The sequence below is a fragment of the Grus americana genome, chromosome 26 (genome assembly GCF_028858705.1).
Source record: "Grus americana isolate bGruAme1 chromosome 26, bGruAme1.mat, whole genome shotgun sequence".
Taxonomy (NCBI): Eukaryota; Metazoa; Chordata; class Aves; order Gruiformes; family Gruidae; genus Grus; species Grus americana.
Window position 1 is genome coordinate 40,604 of NC_072877.1, and position 17,015 is coordinate 57,618.

The 17,015-nt window shown below is 55.1% G+C and overlaps 1 long non-coding RNA gene across 1 annotated transcript; it reads right to left on the reverse strand.

The window, feature by feature from the left end:
• Positions 1 to 14,361: 14,361 nt before the first annotated feature.
• Positions 14,362 to 15,933, reverse strand: LOC129196759 (uncharacterized). Its single transcript, XR_008574223.1, has 3 exons — positions 15,797 to 15,933; positions 14,487 to 14,549; positions 14,362 to 14,396 (listed from the first exon to the last, which is right to left on the reverse strand). It is a non-coding gene; the product is annotated as an uncharacterized LOC129196759 (long non-coding RNA).
• Between the last annotated feature and the right edge of the window lie 1,082 nt (positions 15,934 to 17,015).

Sequence of the window (17,015 nt, forward strand, 5' to 3'; positions counted from 1 at the left end):
TTGAGACCTGACAAAGGGCTAAGACACACGGGACAAGACACACAACACTGCAAACCCAGGCTGGAACTGCCCTGCCCAGTCTAGCATCATGCCGATGAGCAACCCGCTCCCTTTGCCTGCCTAAATGGGACTCGTCCCAGACAGCCCTCTCCCCTACGCTAACCATAAAACCCCTCCCCCGCAACCCCCAAACTCGCCCCCTCCTCGGCCCGCTCCCTCCCCGGCCACGGTCCCCCAACTTAGCTTGCAAAGGGCCGGGGATCTAAATCCATCCACAATAAACAACGTGTACGTCGCATGTTGGCTAACTGGGACGTTCCCGCAGTCGCCAGGTTCCTCTTCGTCGTCTACAATAGAAAACCCAGAACAAGCGACCAAACAGTGCCATCAGTCAGCATCGCACCAGTCAACGCCAACCTCACCCACAGCACACCCCTGCTCAGGAGGGTCGCCCCTGTCCACTCACCTGCCCGTTCCAGAGACGGACGCTGCGGCTGCCATCCCTCGTGGCACCTAAGAGGCCAAGAGACACAAAGTTACTCCTACGTTTGCGAGAAGTTACCGCTCCCTCCATCGCCCTCGCTGTTCCTCCAGCTCACCTCAAAAGGGCATCAGGTTCCAAAGGGGTGGCCACACAGCGCCTACAAAACCAGAGAGCAATGCTTAAACTAGTTGCCATGTAATGCCGTGCTATTACACGCCGACAAGCGCCTCACCTTCTCGGACCGCTCATCGGCGCGCAGTTTCACCCCCTTCATGGCTCCCCGCAGCACCTGCAAAAAAATAAAGCAAGAGGCACGTGCTGAGACACTGCCCAAAACCACAGCCTGCCCGCAGCAATTCTCTTCTTCCATTCCTTTACCTCAGCCACTCACATCCTCGCCACCTCTGCCGTTTACGTGTTGCCACGCTGACACTTGCGCCCCACCTAGAAAACACAAACGAAGGATCCCTGTATCTTAACCAGCAATGCAACACCTGAAAAACAACAGCTATACTACAACCCGCTAGTCGCTGCTCACCTGGCCCAAGTCACCTCCCGTGTGTCTATCCTACAAGGTCCATATCCAGCTTTGCACCTTCAAAATAAAAAAATCTGAATGTTCTCATATCGCCACCAGCCACATCTTCCCTCCGACGCCACCGGCGGACGCAACTCCTTACGGCGCTCTGCTCCCCTCCTGTGCCGCTCTTTGGTGCGCTTCCTCTCTCTCTCTGGACCTGAGAAAAAAAAAAACCCCAAAATAATTAAACAAGTCAGCCAGATGCTGAGTGAGAGCCAAACAATTCCAGACTGGCCATACTGACACACTAACCGTACACTTCTATTGCTATTCCGCCTAACCCTGGACTCGACAGCCCCGGGCAGAGCAGCTCCACACCCAAGACACACACGCACAGGGATCAACGCTACACAGAATGCTACAAACAACACAAAGCACAAATGAGAGAAAACTCTCAGCGAGAGGAACGACTCCCGGACCGGAGAGGCTGCCACGCAAGGCCACCTACAGGGCACGACGCCCAGGTGAGGAAGCTCTATGGCAACCCCAGAAAAGAATGGACCGTGATAGCCAGTTGTAAGAAGTTACGGTCAAAATCAGGGCGAGGGATGCGGCAAGAAGCCTCTCTTCAAGACCTAAGGACGTAACGATACAGAGGAGAAGCCTCGGTCCCTGAGAACGGATGGCTGGAGAGCAGAGCTCCCGCTGCGGCCTAGGACTAGGCTGCAAAAAGAGGACCCGCCGGAAGCTTCCGAGACGCAAGAACGATCCACGCCGTAAGCTTGCAAGGCAAGCAAAGAACCGCCCGACTGGCGCTACGCCAATGAGCGGAGGCGTCCGAGAGCCTAGGGATGGCGCCCGAGAAGCACACTTTGCCCCTTGAATGCAAAGAGGACATTGAGACCTGACAAAGGGCTAAGACACACGGGACAAGACACACAACACTGCAAACCCAGGCTGGAACTGCCCTGCCCAGTCTAGCATCATGCCGATGAGCAACCCGCTCCCTTTGCCTGCCTAAATGGGACTCGTCCCAGACAGCCCTCTCCCCTACGCTAACCATAAAACCCCGCCCCCGCAACCCCCCAACGCGCCCCCGCCGCGGCCCGCGCCCGCCCCGGCCACGGTCCCCCAACTTAGCTTGCAAAGGGCCGGGGATCTAAATCCATCCACAATAAACAACGTGTACGTCGCATGTTGGCTAACTGGGACGTTCCCGCAGTCGCCAGGTTCCTCTTCGTCGTCTACAATAGAAAACCCAGAACAAGCGACCAAACAGTGCCATCAGTCAGCATCGCACCAGTCAACGCCAACCTCACCCACAGCACACCCCTGCTCAGGAGGGTCGCCCCTGTCCACTCACCTGCCCGTTCCAGAGACTGACCCCGGCAGCTGCCATCCCTCGTGGCACCTAAGAGGCCAAGAGACACAAAGTTACTCCTACGTTTGCGAGAAGTTACCGCTCCCTCCATCGCCCTCGCTGTTCCTCCAGCTCACCTCAAAAGGGCATCAGGTTCCAAAGGGGTGGCCACACAGCGCCTACAAAACCAGAGAGCAATGCTTAAACTAGTTGCCATGTAATGCCGTGCTATTACACGCCGACAAGCGCCTCACCTTCTCGGACCGCTCATCGGCGCGCAGTTTCACCCCCTTCATGGCTCCCCGCAGCACCTGCAAAAAAATAAAGCAAGAGGCACGTGCTGAGACACTGCCCAGAACCACAGCCTGCCCGCAGCAATTCTCTTCTTCCATTCCTTTACCTCAGCCACTCACATCCTCGCCACCTCTGCCGTTTACGTGTTGCCACGCTGACACTTGCGCCCCACCTAGAAAACACAAACGAAGGATCCCTGTATCTTAACCAGCAATGCAACACCTGAAAAACAACAGCTATACTACAACCCGCTAGTCGCTGCTCACCTGGCCCAAGTCACCTCCCGTGTGTCTATCCTACAAGGTCCATATCCAGCTTTGCACCTTCAAAATAAAAAAATCTGAATGTTCTCATATCGCCACCAGCCACATCTTCCCTCCGACGCCACCGGCGGACGCAACTCCTTACGGCGCTCTGCTCCCCTCCTGTGCCGCTCTTTGGTGCGCTTCCTCTCTCTCTCTGGACCTGAGAAAAAAAAAAACCCCAAAATAATTAAACAAGTCAGCCAGATGCTGAGTGAGAGCCAAACAATTCCAGACTGGCCATACTGACACACTAACCGTACACTTCTATTGCTATTCCGCCTAACCCTGGACTCGACAGCCCCGGGCAGAGCAGCTCCACACCCAAGACACACACGCACAGGGATCAACGCTACACAGAATGCTACAAACAACACAAAGCACAAATGAGAGAAAACTCTCAGCGAGAGGAACGACTCCCGGACCGGAGAGGCTGCCACGCAAGGCCACCTACAGGGCACGACGCCCAGGTGAGGAAGCTCTATGGCAACCCCAGAAAAGAATGGACCGTGATAGCCAGTTGTAAGAAGTTACGGTCAAAATCAGGGCGAGGGATGCGGCAAGAAGCCTCTCTTCAAGACCTAAGGACGTAACGATACAGAGGAGAAGCCTCGGTCCCTGAGAACGGATGGCTGGAGAGCAGAGCTCCCGCTGCGGCCTAGGACTAGGCTGCAAAAAGAGGACCCGCCGGAAGCTTCCGAGACGCAAGAACGATCCACGCCGTAAGCTTGCAAGGCAAGCAAAGAACCGCCCGACTGGCGCTACGCCAATGAGCGGAGGCGTCCGAGAGCCTAGGGATGGCGCCCGAGAAGCACACTTTGCCCCTTGAATGCAAAGAGGACATTGAGACCTGACAAAGGGCTAAGACACACGGGACAAGACACACAACACTGCAAACCCAGGCTGGAACTGCCCTGCCCAGTCTAGCATCATGCCGATGAGCAACCCGCTCCCTTTGCCTGCCTAAATGGGACTCGTCCCAGACAGCCCTCTCCCCTACGCTAACCATAAAACCCCTCCCCCGCCACCCCCCAACACGCCCCCGCCGCGGCCCGCTCCCTCCCCGGCCACGGTCCCCCAACTTAGCTTGCAAAGGGCCGGGGATCTAAATCCATCCACAATAAACAACGTGTACGTCGCATGTTGGCTAACTGGGACGTTCCCGCAGTCGCCAGGTTCCTCTTCGTCGTCTACAATAGAAAACCCAGAACAAGCGACCAAACAGTGCCATCAGTCAGCATCGCACCAGTCAACGCCAACCTCACCCACAGCACACCCCTGCTCAGGAGGGTCGCCCCTGTCCACTCACCTGCCCGTTCCAGAGACGGACGCTGCGGCTGCCATCCCTCGTGGCACCTAAGAGGCCAAGAGACACAAAATTACTCCTACGTTTGCGAGAAGTTACCGCTCCCTCCATCGCCCTCGCTGTTCCTCCAGCTCACCTCAAAAGGGCATCAGGTTCCAAAGGGGTGGCCACACAGCGCCTACAAAACCAGAGAGCAATGCTTAAACTAGTTGCCATGTAATGCCGTGCTATTACACGCCGACAAGCGCCTCACCTTCTCGGACCGCTCATCGGCGCGCAGTTTCACCCCCTTCATGGCTCCCCGCAGCACCTGCAAAAAAATAAAGCAAGAGGCACGTGCTGAGACACTGCCCAAAACCACAGCCTGCCCGCAGCAATTCTCTTCTTCCATTCCTTTACCTCAGCCACTCACATCCTCGCCACCTCTGCCGTTTACGTGTTGCCACGCTGACACTTGCGCCCCACCTAGAAAACACAAACGAAGGATCCCTGTATCTTAACCAGCAATGCAACACCTGAAAAACAACAGCTATACTACAACCCGCTAGTCGCTGCTCACCTGGCCCAAGTCACCTCCCGTGTGTCTATCCTACAAGGTCCATATCCAGCTTTGCACCTTCAAAATAAAAAAATCTGAATGTTCTCATATCGCCACCAGCCACATCTTCCCTCCGACGCCACCGGCGGACGCAACTCCTTACGGCGCTCTGCTCCCCTCCTGTGCCGCTCTTTGGTGCGCTTCCTCTCTCTCTCTGGACCTGAGAAAAAAAAAAAACCCCAAAATAATTAAACAAGTCAGCCAGATGCTGAGTGAGAGCCAAACAATTCCAGACTGGCCATACTGACACACTAACCGTACACTTCTATTGCTATTCCGCCTAACCCTGGACTCGACAGCCCCGGGCAGAGCAGCTCCACACCCAAGACACACACGCACAGGGATCAACGCTACACAGAATGCTACAAACAACACAAAGCACAAATGAGAGAAAACTCTCAGCGAGAGGAACGACTCCCGGACCGGAGAGGCTGCCACGCAAGGCCACCTACAGGGCACGACGCCCAGGTGAGGAAGCGCTATGGCAACCCCAGAAAAGAATGGACCGTGATAGCCAGTTGTAAGAAGTTACGGTCAAAATCAGGGCGAGGGATGCGGCAAGAAGCCTCTCTTCAAGACCTAAGGACGTAACGATACAGAGGAGAAGCCTCGGTCCCTGAGAACGGATGGCTGGAGAGCAGAGCTCCCGCTGCGGCCTAGGACTAGGCTGCAAAAAGAGGACCCGCCGGAAGCTTCCGAGACGCAAGAACGATCCACGCCGTAAGCTTGCAAGGCAAGCAAAGAACCGCCCGACTGGCGCTACGCCAATGAGCGGAGGCGTCCGAGAGCCCAGGATGGCGCCCGAGAAGCACACTTTGCCCCTTGAATGCAAAGAGGACATTGAGACCTGACAAAGGGCTAAGACACACGGGACAAGACACACAACACTGCAAACCCAGGCTGGAACTGCCCTGCCCAGTCTAGCATCATGCCGATGAGCAACCCGCTCCCTTTGCCTGCCTAAATGGGACTCGTCCCAGACAGCCCTCTCCCCTACGCTAACCATAAAACCCCTCCCCCGCAACCCCCAAACTCGCCCCCTCCTCGGCCCGCTCCCTCCCCGGCCACGGTCCCCCAACTTAGCTTGCAAAGGGCCGGGGATCTAAATCCATCCACAATAAACAACGTGTACGTCGCATGTTGGCTAACTGGGACGTTCCCGCAGTCGCCAGGTTCCTCTTCGTCGTCTACAATAGAAAACCCAGAACAAGCGACCAAACAGTGCCATCAGTCAGCATCGCACCAGTCAACGCCAACCTCACCCACAGCACACCCCTGCTCAGGAGGGTCGCCCCTGTCCACTCACCTGCCCGTTCCAGAGACTGACCCCGGCAGCTGCCATCCCTCGTGGCACCTAAGAGGCCAAGAGACACAAAGTTACTCCTACGTTTGTGAGAAGTTACCGCTCCCTCCATCGCCCTCGCTGTTCCTCCAGCTCACCTCAAAAGGGCATCAGGTTCCAAAGGGGTGGCCACACAGCGCCTACAAAACCAGAGAGCAATGCTTAAACTAGTTGCCATGTAATGCCGTGCTATTACACGCCGACAAGCGCCTCACCTTCTCGGACCGCTCATCGGCGCGCAGTTTCACCCCCTTCATGGCTCCCCGCAGCACCTGCAAAAAAATAAAGCAAGAGGCACGTGCTGAGACACTGCCCAGAACCACAGCCTGCCCGCAGCAATTCTCTTCTTCCATTCCTTTACCTCAGCCACTCACATCCTCACCACCTCTGCCGTTTACGTGTTGCCACGCTGACACTTGCGCCCCACCTAGAAAACACAAACGAAGGATCCCTGTATCTTAACCAGCAATGCAACACCTGAAAAACAACAGCTATACTACAACCCGCTAGTCGCTGCTCACCTGGCCCAAGTCACCTCCCGTGTGTCTATCCTACAAGGTCCATATCCAGCTTTGCACCTTCAAAATAAAAAAATCTGAATGTTCTCATATCGCCACCAGCCACATCTTCCCTCCGACGCCACCGGCGGACGCAACTCCTTACGGCGCTCTGCTCCCCTCCTGTGCCGCTCTTTGGTGCGCTTCCTCTCTCTCTCTGGACCTGAGAAAAAAAAAAACCCCAAAATAATTAAACAAGTCAGCCAGATGCTGAGTGAGAGCCAAACAATTCCAGACTGGCCATACTGACACACTAACCGTACACTTCTATTGCTATTCCGCCTAACCCTGGACTCGACAGCCCCGGGCAGAGCAGCTCCACACCCAAGACACACACGCACAGGGATCAACGCTACACAGAATGCTACAAACAACACAAAGCACAAATGAGAGAAAACTCTCAGCGAGAGGAACGACTCCCGGACCGGAGAGGCTGCCACGCAAGGCCACCTACAGGGCACGACGCCCAGGTGAGGAAGCGCTATGGCAACCCCAGAAAAGAATGGACCGTGATAGCCAGTTGTAAGAAGTTACGGTCAAAATCAGGGCGAGGGATGCGGCAAGAAGCCTCTCTTCAAGACCTAAGGACGTAACGATACAGAGGAGAAGCCTCGGTCCCTGAGAACGGATGGCTGGAGAGCAGAGCTCCCGCTGCGGCCTAGGACTAGGCTGCAAAAAGAGGACCCGCCGGAAGCTTCCGAGACGCAAGAACGATCCACGCCGTAAGCTTGCAAGGCAAGCAAAGAACCGCCCGACTGGCGCTACGCCAATGAGCGGAGGCATCCGAGAGCCCAGGATGGCGCCCGAGAAGCACACTTTGCCCCTTGAATGCAAAGAGGACATTGAGACCTGACAAAGGGCTAAGACACACGGGACAAGACACACAACACTGCAAACCCAGGCTGGAACTGCCCTGCCCAGTCTAGCATCATGCCGATGAGCAACCCGCTCCCTTTGCCTGCCTAAATGGGACTCGTCCCAGACAGCCCTCTCCCCTACGCTAACCATAAAACCCCTCCCCCGCAACCCCCAAACTCGCCCCCTCCTCGGCCCGCTCCCTCCCCGGCCACGGTCCCCCAACTTAGCTTGCAAAGGGCCGGGGATCTAAATCCATCCACAATAAACAACGTGTACGTCGCATGTTGGCTAACTGGGACGTTCCCGCAGTCGCCAGGTTCCTCTTCGTCGTCTACAATAGAAAACCCAGAACAAGCGACCAAACAGTGCCATCAGTCAGCATCGCACCAGTCAACGCCAACCTCACCCACAGCACACCCCTGCTCAGGAGGGTCGCCCCTGTCCACTCACCTGCCCGTTCCAGAGACTGACCCCGGCAGCTGCCATCCCTCGTGGCACCTAAGAGGCCAAGAGACACAAAGTTACTCCTACGTTTGCGAGAAGTTACCGCTCCCTCCATCGCCCTCGCTGTTCCTCCAGCTCACCTCAAAAGGGCATCAGGTTCCAAAGGGGTGGCCACACAGCGCCTACAAAACCAGAGAGCAATGCTTAAACTAGTTGCCATGTAATGCCGTGCTATTACACGCCGACAAGCGCCTCACCTTCTCGGACCGCTCATCGGCGCACAGTTTCACCCCCTTCATGGCTCCCCGCAGCACCTGCAAAAAAATAAAGCAAGAGGCACGTGCTGAGACACTGCCCAGAACCACAGCCTGCCCGCAGCAATTCTCTTCTTCCATTCCTTTACCTCAGCCACTCACATCCTCGCCACCTCTGCCGTTTACGTGTTGCCATGCTGACACTTGCGCCCCACCTAGAAAACACAAACAAAGGATACCTTTAACTTAGCCAGCAATAGCTACACCTGGAAAATAACTGCTACTTCAGCCCACGAGTCACTGCTCACCTGGTGTGAGTCAGCTCCAGCACCAATAGGCTGCTGTGCTAATTGCTTCACACCTTCAAAAATAAAAAAGCCAACACACTAATCTGAATGTTCTCATATCGCCACCAGCCACATCTTCCCTCCGACGCCACCGGCGGACGCAACTCCTTACGGCGCTCTGCTCCCCTCCTGTGCCGCTCTTTGGTGCGCTTCCTCTCTCTCTCTGGACCTGAGAAAAAAAAAAAACCCAAAATAATTAAACAAGTCAGCCAGATGCTGAGTGAGAGCCAAACAATTCCAGACTGGCCATACTGACACACTAACCGTACACTTCTATTGCTATTCCGCCTAACCCTGGACTCGACAGCCCCGGGCAGAGCAGCTCCACACCCAAGACACACACGCACAGGGATCAACGCTACACAGAATGCTACAAACAACACAAAGCACAAATGAGAGAAAACTCTCAGCGAGAGGAACGACTCCCGGACCGGAGAGGCTGCCACGCAAGGCCACCTACAGGGCACGACGCCCAGGTGAGGAAGCTCTATGGCAACCCCAGAAAAGAATGGACCGTGATAGCCAGTTGTAAGAAGTTACGGTCAAAATCAGGGCGAGGGATGCGGCAAGAAGCCTCTCTTCAAGACCTAAGGACGTAACGATACAGAGGAGAAGCCTCGGTCCCTGAGAACGGATGGCTGGAGAGCAGAGCTCCCGCTGCGGCCTAGGACTAGGCTGCAAAAAGAGGACCCGCCGGAAGCTTCCGAGACGCAAGAACGATCCACGCCGTAAGCTTGCAAGGCAAGCAAAGAACCGCCCGACTGGCGCTACGCCAATGAGCGGAGGCATCCGAGAGCCCAGGATGGCGCCCGAGAAGCACACTTTGCCCCTTGAATGCAAAGAGGACATTGAGACCTGACAAAGGGCTAAGACACACGGGACAAGACACACAACACTGCAAACCCAGGCTGGAACTGCCCTGCCCAGTCTAGCATCATGCCGATGAGCAACCCGCTCCCTTTGCCTGCCTAAATGGGACTCGTCCCAGACAGCCCTCTCCCCTACGCTAACCATAAAACCCCTCCCCCGCAACCCCCAAACTCGCCCCCTCCTCGGCCCGCTCCCTCCCCGGCCACGGTCCCCCAACTTAGCTTGCAAAGGGCCGGGGATCTAAATCCATCCACAATAAACAACGTGTACGTCGCATGTTGGCTAACTGGGACGTTCCCGCAGTCGCCAGGTTCCTCTTCGTCGTCTACAATAGAAAACCCAGAACAAGCGACCAAACAGTGCCATCAGTCAGCATCGCACCAGTCAACGCCAACCTCACCCACAGCACACCCCTGCTCAGGAGGGTCGCCCCTGTCCACTCACCTGCCCGTTCCAGAGACGGACGCTGCGGCTGCCATCCCTCGTGGCACCTAAGAGGCCAAGAGACACAAAGTTACTCCTACGTTTGCGAGAAGTTACCGCTCCCTCCATCGCCCTCGCTGTTCCTCCAGCTCACCTCAAAAGGGCATCAGGTTCCAAAGGGGTGGCCACACAGCGCCTACAAAACCAGAGAGCAATGCTTAAACTAGTTGCCATGTAATGCCGTGCTATTACACGCCGACAAGCGCCTCACCTTCTCGGACCGCTCATCGGCGCGCAGTTTCACCCCCTTCATGGCTCCCCGCAGCACCTGCAAAAAAATAAAGCAAGAGGCACGTGCTGAGACACTGCCCAAAACCACAGCCTGCCCGCAGCAATTCTCTTCTTCCATTCCTTTACCTCAGCCACTCACATCCTCGCCACCTCTGCCGTTTACGTGTTGCCACGCTGACACTTGCGCCCCACCTAGAAAACACAAACGAAGGATCCCTGTATCTTAACCAGCAATGCAACACCTGAAAAACAACAGCTATACTACAACCCGCTAGTCGCTGCTCACCTGGCCCAAGTCACCTCCCGTGTGTCTATCCTACAAGGTCCATATCCAGCTTTGCACCTTCAAAATAAAAAAATCTGAATGTTCTCATATCGCCACCAGCCACATCTTCCCTCCGACGCCACCGGCGGACGCAACTCCTTACGGCGCTCTGCTCCCCTCCTGTGCCGCTCTTTGGTGCGCTTCCTCTCTCTCTCTGGACCTGAGAAAAAAAAAAACCCCAAAATAATTAAACAAGTCAGCCAGATGCTGAGTGAGAGCCAAACAATTCCAGACTGGCCATACTGACACACTAACCGTACACTTCTATTGCTATTCCGCCTAACCCTGGACTCGACAGCCCCGGGCAGAGCAGCTCCACACCCAAGACACACACGCACAGGGATCAACGCTACACAGAATGCTACAAACAACACAAAGCACAAATGAGAGAAAACTCTCAGCGAGAGGAACGACTCCCGGACCGGAGAGGCTGCCACGCAAGGCCACCTACAGGGCACGACGCCCAGGTGAGGAAGCTCTATGGCAACCCCAGAAAAGAATGGACCGTGATAGCCAGTTGTAAGAAGTTACGGTCAAAATCAGGGCGAGGGATGCGGCAAGAAGCCTCTCTTCAAGACCTAAGGACGTAACGATACAGAGGAGAAGCCTCGGTCCCTGAGAACGGATGGCTGGAGAGCAGAGCTCCCGCTGCGGCCTAGGACTAGGCTGCAAAAAGAGGACCCGCCGGAAGCTTCCGAGACGCAAGAACGATCCACGCCGTAAGCTTGCAAGGCAAGCAAAGAACCGCCCGACTGGCGCTACGCCAATGAGCGGAGGCATCCGAGAGCCCAGGATGGCGCCCGAGAAGCACACTTTGCCCCTTGAATGCAAAGAGGACATTGAGACCTGACAAAGGGCTAAGACACACGGGACAAGACACACAACACTGCAAACCCAGGCTGGAACTGCCCTGCCCAGTCTAGCATCATGCCGATGAGCAACCCGCTCCCTTTGCCTGCCTAAATGGGACTCGTCCCAGACAGCCCTCTCCCCTACGCTAACCATAAAAACCCCTCCCCCGCAACCCCCAAACTCGCCCCCTCCTCGGCCCGCTCCCTCCCCGGCCACGGTCCCCCAACTTAGCTTGCAAAGGGCCGGGGATCTAAATCCATCCACAATAAACAACGTGTACGTCGCATGTTGGCTAACTGGGACGTTCCCGCAGTCGCCAGGTTCCTCTTCGTCGTCTACAATAGAAAACCCAGAACAAGCGACCAAACAGTGCCATCAGTCAGCATCGCACCAGTCAACGCCAACCTCACCCACAGCACACCCCTGCTCAGGAGGGTCGCCCCTGTCCACTCACCTGCCCGTTCCAGAGACGGACGCTACGGCTGCCATCCCTCGTGGCACCTAAGAGGCCAAGAGACACAAAGTTACTCCTACGTTTGCGAGAAGTTACCGCTCCCTCCATCGCCCTCGCTGTTCCTCCAGCTCACCTCAAAAGGGCATCAGGTTCCAAAGGGGTGGCCACACAGTGCCTACAAAACCAGAGAGCAATGCTTAAACTAGTTGCCATGTAATGCCGTGCTATTACACGCCGACAAGCGCCTCACCTTCTCGGACCGCTCATCGGCGCGCAGTTTCACCCCCTTCATGGCTCCCCGCAGCACCTGCAAAAAAATAAAGCAAGAGGCACGTGCTGAGACACTGCCCAAAACCACAGCCTGCCCGCAGCAATTCTCTTCTTCCATTCCTTTACCTCAGCCACTCACATCCTCGCCACCTCTGCCGTTTACGTGTTGCCATGCTGACACTTGCGCCCCACCTAGAAAACACAAACAAAGGATACCTTTAACTTAGCCAGCAATAGCTACACCTGGAAAATAACTGCTACTTCAGCCCACGAGTCACTGCTCACCTGGTGTGAGTCAGCTCCAGCACCAATAGGCTGCTGTGCTAATTGCTTCACACCTTCAAAAATAAAAAAGCCAACACACTAATCTGAATGTTCTCATATCGCCACCAGCCACATCTTCCCTCCGACGCCACCGGCGGACGCAACTCCTTACGGCGCTCTGCTCCCCTCCTGTGCTGCTCTTTGGTGCGCTTCCTCTCTCTCTCTGGACCTGAGAAAAAAAAAAACCCAAAATAATTAAACAAGTCAGCCAGATGCTGAGTGAGAGCCAAACAATTCCAGACTGGCCATACTGACACACTAACCGTACACTTCTATTGCTATTCTGCCTAACCCTGGACTCGACAGCCCCGGGCAGAGCAGCTCCACACCCAAGACACACACGCACAGGGATCAACGCTACACAGAATGCTACAAACAACACAAAGCACAAATGAGAGAAAACTCTCAGCGAGAGGAACGACTCCCGGACCGGAGAGGCTGCCACGCAAGGCAACCTACAGGGCACGACGCCCAGGTGAGGAAGCTCTATGGCAACCCCAGAAAAGAATGGACCGTGATAGCCAGTTGTAAGAAGTTACGGTCAAAATCAGGGCGAGGGATGCGGCAAGAAGCCTCTCTTCAAGACCTAAGGACGTAACGATACAGAGGAGAAGCCTCGGTCCCTGAGAACGGATGGCTGGAGAGCAGAGCTCCCGCTGCGGCCTAGGACTAGGCTGCAAAAAGAGGACCCGCCGGAAGCTTCCGAGACGCAAGAACGATCCACGCCGTAAGCTTGCAAGGCAAGCAAAGAACCGCCCGACTGGCGCTACGCCAATGAGCGGAGGCGTCCGAGAGCCCAGGATGGCGCCCGAGAAGCACACTTTGCCCCTTGAATGCAAAGAGGACATTGAGACCTGACAAAGGGCTAAGACACACGGGACAAGACACACAACACTGCAAACCCAGGCTGGAACTGCCCTGCCCAGTCTAGCATCATGCCGATGAGCAACCCGCTCCCTTTGCCTGCCTAAATGGGACTCGTCCCAGACAGCCCTCTCCCCTACGCTAACCATAAAACCCCTCCCCCGCAACCCCCAAACTCGCCCCCTCCTCGGCCCGCTCCCTCCCCGGCCACGGTCCCCCAACTTAGCTTGCAAAGGGCCGGGGATCTAAATCCATCCACAATAAACAACGTGTACGTCGCATGTTGGCTAACTGGGACGTTCCCGCAGTCGCCAGGTTCCTCTTCGTCGTCTACAATAGAAAACCCAGAACAAGCGACCAAACAGTGCCATCAGTCAGCATCGCACCAGTCAACGCCAACCTCACCCACAGCACACCCCTGCTCAGGAGGGTCGCCCCTGTCCACTCACCTGCCCGTTCCAGAGACGGACGCTGCGGCTGCCATCCCTCGTGGCACCTAAGAGGCCAAGAGACACAAAATTACTCCTACGTTTGCGAGAAGTTACCGCTCCCTCCATCGCCCTCGCTGTTCCTCCAGCTCACCTCAAAAGGGCATCAGGTTCCAAAGGGGTGGCCACACAGCGCCTACAAAACCAGAGAGCAATGCTTAAACTAGTTGCCATGTAATGCCGTGCTATTACACGCCGACAAGCGCCTCACCTTCTCGGACCGCTCATCGGCGCACAGTTTCACCCCCTTCATGGCTCCCCGCAGCACCTGCAAAAAAATAAAGCAAGAGGCACGTGCTGAGACACTGCCCAAAACCACAGCCTGCCCGCAGCAATTCTCTTCTTCCATTCCTTTACCTCAGCCACTCACATCCTCACCACCTCTGCCGTTTACATGTTGCCACGCTGACACTTGCGCCCCACCTAGAAAACACAAACAAAGGATACCTTTAACTTAGCCAGCAATAGCTACACCTGGAAAATAACTGCTACTTCAGCCCACGAGTCACTGCTCACCTGGTGTGAGTCAGCTCCAGCACCAATAGGCTGCTGTGCTAATTGCTTCACACCTTCAAAAATAAAAAAGCCAACACACTAATCTGAATGTTCTCATATCACCACCAGCCACATCTTCCCTCCGACGCCACCGGCCAACCCACCTTCTTACAGCCCTCTGCTCCCCTCCTGTGCTGCTCTTTGGCACGCATCTAGCCTGTCCACATCTGAAAAAAACCACCACGTTATTAAAACAAGTCACCCAGATGCTGAGTGAGAACCAGACAATTCCGAACCGGGCACAGAAACATACTAACCGCACACGTTTATTGTTATTCCACCTAACTCTGACTCTACACCCCCAGGCAGAGCAGCTCCGTGCCCAACACACACACACACGTGCGCGCACCCCCCCCAACGCTACACGGAACGCAACAAGCAACACAACTCAAGGATGAGAGAAAACTGTCAGCAAGAAGGACGACTCCTGGACCAGAGATGCTGCCGAACAAGACGACCTACAGAGCGCAACACCCAGGTGAGGAAGCTCTATGGCACTCCCAGAAAAGAATGGGCATGCGATGGCCTGTTGTAAGAAGTTACGGTCAAACCCGAGACGATGATGTGCAAGAAGCCGGTCTTCAAGACCTGCAAACATCAGGAGGCAGGGCAGAAGCCCCAGTCCCTGGAAAGGGATGGCCAGAGAGCAGAGCTCCTGATGCAAGCTGGGAAGAGGCTGCAAAAAGAGGACCCGGCGGACACTTTCAAGCTGTAAGACTGATCCTCACTGTAAGCTTCCTACACAAGGAGAGAAGTGCCCGACTGGCGCTACGCCGATGAGTACGGGCATTCGAGAGCCTAGCGATGGTGCCCTAGAGGCACACTGTGCCCCTTCAGTGCAAAGAGAGCATTGAGACCCGAGGAAGGGCTAAGACGACAAGACACACAACAACAACAAGAACTCGGACACAGGCTGGAGCTGCCCTGCCTGGCACGGTCTGGCACCGCGCTGACCAGTAACCCGCTCCCTTGGCCCGCCTAGAGGGCACAGCTCCCAGACAGCCCTCTCCCCTACGCTAACCATAAAACCCCTCCCCCACAACCCCCAGACTCGCCCCCTCCTCATCCCAGACAGCCCTCTACTCTACACTAACTTTAAATGCCTCCACTCCCTCACCACCCCCTCCCCCCGCAACTTCCTACCTTGTCCCTTCCTCCCAGACCCTCGCCGACCCCAGTCCCTCAAGTTAGCTTTCAGAGAGTCAGGGATGTGAAACCATCCTCAACAAAAACACACATGCCATACATCAGCTAACTGGGATGTCCTGCAATCACCTGGTTCTGCTTCATCATCTGGATAAAATTACCCCATAAACAAGCAGTGCCATCAGTAAGCCATCGCACCAGTCAACACCAACCTCTCCCATGATACCACCCCTCCTCAGAAGGGCTGTGGCATTCCCCTCCCCTTTACCTTCCAGAGATGGACCCTGTAGCCATCATCGCTTGTGGTCCCAAGATGCCAAGAGATGCAAAGTTACTGTTACTCTTGGACAAGTCACTGGTCCTATTCTCCTCCTTGCTACCACTGCAGCTCACCTCAAATCCTCATCCAATTCCAAAAACAGCCAGTGTGGCAGCTGAAAAACCAAAGAGAAATGCTGATCTGAACAGCCATCATTTCCCACTCTGGGACAGCAGCCCTGCTGACGACCAGCTCGCCTTCTCGGACCGCTTACTGGTATACGGCTTTGCCCCTCCAAGGCTGCTTATGGCACCTGAAAGCCACCAAAGCAAAAGCCACATGTCAAGGTCCTGCATGAAACCACAGCCTGCCCGCACCGATTCCCATCTTTCGTTCCTTTTCCTCGGCCGCTCACCCTCACCGCCTCTGCTGCTTACAGGCTGCCACATTGAAGCTCAGGGCACAAGTGACACAAACTATCTCCTTACCTACAAAGCCCTTTAGGGAATTACAGAGGCGGTCGGCCAACAGCAAAACCATGACGATCACAACATGGCATCTCGAAGATCCAAAACGGGCACCTTGCAACTACAGAAACTGGTGCTAAAAACACAATAGATAAATATGAACAAGAAAACGTAACTGCCATGACCGATCCTACAGCAAGCCTCACTGCGTGCTTAAGGCAAAACTAGAAAATAGAAAAAGCTTGCATGTCAGGACCGCAATAAGAAAAAGACATCTGGCTGCAGGTTTTTTGGGGTTTTTTTTTTTTGGTTTTTTGTTTGTTTTTTAAATGAACACAGATAATACACATCCTCCTCTCCAAGAAATTCCAGCAAATACAGTCACTCGAGCCTGTGCTGGAGACAATCACCTAGTCCAGGTCTCTAAGTAACTGTGAAATCCAGATCAATGGTGAAGGGATAGATGCAAAAATTAAGTCAGAGAGTGAAGAAAGTAAGAGGCACAGGAAAGCAGAGAGTTCAGGAGGGTATATTTTGATGTACTCCTCACTTGACGAGATGAGATTCTTCTGACGTTCAGCCCCGCATATTCCGATGTGGAGGAACGGGTGGTTTACAGCGCATCTCGGGACCATCGTACCTCCTGTCGGCTGCAGAGAGACTAAAAGTGAACAGACCTCATCGACATCCAAATCCAACTGCAAGGCTGACCTGAGAAGGGCTGATGAACCTTCCTCCCTTTCCCAACCATCCTCCAGTCC